This window comes from Monodon monoceros, unplaced genomic scaffold (genome assembly GCF_005190385.1).
Source record: "Monodon monoceros isolate NGI ecotype Baffin Bay Population unplaced genomic scaffold, NGI_Narwhal_1 Super_Scaffold_18, whole genome shotgun sequence".
NCBI lineage: Eukaryota > Metazoa > Chordata > Mammalia > Artiodactyla > Monodontidae > Monodon > Monodon monoceros.
Window position 1 is genome coordinate 96,696,130 of NW_021703774.1, and position 2,650 is coordinate 96,698,779.

General features: G+C 43.6%; 1 pseudogene; it reads right to left on the reverse strand.

Moving 5' to 3' along the window:
• Positions 1-1,619: 1,619 nt before the first annotated feature.
• Positions 1,620-2,449, reverse strand: LOC114899488 (annotated as a pseudogene).
• Between the last annotated feature and the right edge of the window lie 201 nt (positions 2,450-2,650).

Consider the following 2,650-nt stretch of genomic DNA (forward strand, 5'->3'; position numbering starts at 1 on the left):
CCAAATTTATTTTCTAGTGGATTTTTTTCAGAGATAAAAAGTAAGATTCAATATGTATATTATTGATTACAACTAATATCACAGCTTGAAAAAGTCATGAGACAGAAGCATAAATATAAAATAAAAAGACAAGATTTTCAAATTGTATTAAAGGTATATTAACCATAGTAACTGGAAAAGATATATTAAACTTAGCAGTGTACCACACAAGTTCAAAACAAAACTCATAGGGCAGACCAAAACTGATGCTAATTAAGGAAAACGGTCTGTTTTTTAGAAAGGGTGTCCAGACAGACACCACTACAAAGAAATGCCAACAGTAACTATTGGTCCCTTCTGTTACTTAGTAAAGTGTCAAAGATAGAGTGACTGGGTTAACAGCTTAAGGTTTCTCCAAGCGTCTGCAGTATTATCAGCACGGTCCAGGCCTTGGGAGTCTTGACACTTCAGGATGTTTCTGGCCTTGTTGGGCAAGTCTGCACATTTGTGTTCCTGAAATAAATTCAAAGTCTTCATGGTGTTCAGAGTCATGGTAGTCTACACACTTCTTTTTCTTGTTGTAAACTGTAACTTGAAGGGAAACTATTTCCAAGGTGATTAAGCCAAGGGCCATTGTTATCTCTGCTGTTATAAGTTGACTCATAAAGACCCTTCCCTGTTTTCTGGATGAGACATGCCAGCAGAGTCTCACCCAGCAGTATAAAAGTTGATTCCTGCGACCATCAGTGTTCTGCAATGCTACTGGACCTCAGTTGGTTCATGATGGGATATGGAAAGATGGCCACCCCTGTTGTTTCAGGATTCCTCTAGCACTACAGCCTGTTGCTTCCTGTGCCACTTCAAAGGAACATTATTATTTTTTCTCCAGCCACCAAGAGGGTGAAGGAGAAAGACAGGGCACCTATAAGCCTCTTTCTAGAAGTTGCTTTTCAGTATCGTGTATTAATGGAGCATGTCCATTGTGGACTGAGTTTCATAATTAAATTCAAAGGCGGCATCAGCCTTCATGTCTTTAAACACCTGCTTTAGCTCAGTAGGAGTGAAACAATACTGATCAAGATCATCATTCGAATAAATTTGGTCAAAGACTTGAAGATCTCCTTCAGTCAGCCAATCTCCTTGTTCCAAAACAAATCTTGATGTAGGGGTGGTCCTGAATGTTGTTCCTCACTGTCTAGCACAGTGTTCCTCCTTCCTGTGTTAAAAAAAAAGCTCTGGATTGTGAAGAAGAAGAGCTGCACAGTGACCTTCCTACATCAGAGCAAAAGCTGTCCAGATGTCCAGCATTTATCTTCTTGAGTAGCTGTCAGAAATATAGGCACTGACAAATTAATGATGTCCCCAGCCAGAAGATAATCAAAATGAAGGCAGAGCAAGTACTCCCCATTTCTCATAAAGCCGTTCAGTGAGATGCACCAATCTTTTGCCAAAACCTGCACACACTGCACAACCACTTTATTAATTTTTAATGCTGATAATGTTTCTCCATCTGTTTTTGCCAAATGAAGTTTATTTTCTGGCACACACAAGATGCCACAGGTACAATATCCCATTCCCAAAGAAGTTCCATAACTCTTACTGCACACAGCCATTTATGTCACAGGAGTCTGTTTTCAGCATCAATTCAGGGGCTTTTGGTTTTTTATGTTCAGAACCAAGCCCAGTGAAACATTTAATTTCTCTAGCCCATGCTTTTTATTAGAGTCCTTTGATAACCTCTGTTCACAAACATGCAGAGGTGCATTTAACAAATACTTCAAAAAAAGGCAAACTTGTGGGCTTCCCTGGTGGCGCAGTGGTTGAGAGTCCGCCTGCCGATGCAGGGGACACGGGTTCGTGTCCCGGTCCCGGAGAATCCCGCATGGTGCGGAGCGGCTGAGCCCATGGGCCATGGACGCTGGGCCTGCGCGTCCGGAGCCTGTGCTCCGCAGCGCGGGTCGGGGGAAAGGGCTGTCCGCGACAGTGAGAGTCCCGAGTGCCGGAAAAAGAAAAAAAAAGGCAAACTTGTACCCTCCCGAATTTGCCTTGTATTATTGTGATCTTGAGCATAAGGCGATATAAAACTTGTAACGCACACTAAGCCAGCACCTGTAAAACAGCTTAGCAACTCCTGCAACTCAACGAACATTCTCATCTCTCTTCAATACTAAAGCCAAGGTTTTTATTGAGACCTTGATGAACGTTGTCACCAATCAAAGTACAGCACGGATAACCTGGCAAACCAAGTATTCCTCCAAAGTCATGCTCACCGTGGTTTTTCCTGCTCCAGATAAGCCTGTTAGCCAAACTGTGCAACCAAAAAAAGCCGCCTCTGGTCTCTACCACCTGACCTCTTGTTCCTGCTGACATGGTGAGCCTGATAGGTGGCATTAGGTGCTCTCTGCCTTCCCTAGTTCTGCATGTTATTGCTCAGTATGTCTTTCTTGTACAGGTTCCCAAGGACCTTCATGGCTGCACAGAGTGCACAGGGTGCCGGGGTTTTCAACCCCCAAAGGTTAGAAGGAGGAGGGGAGGCCTGTGGGGGTGGAGCAGAGCAGGAAGGTATGCTCTGACCTAGGCACTTTATGCTCTAGATTCTGGTTGTGTGGCTCGTTGGCTGTACCTCTGATATGGGTCAGGGCAGAAGTATATGGGATTTTTTTTTTTCTTG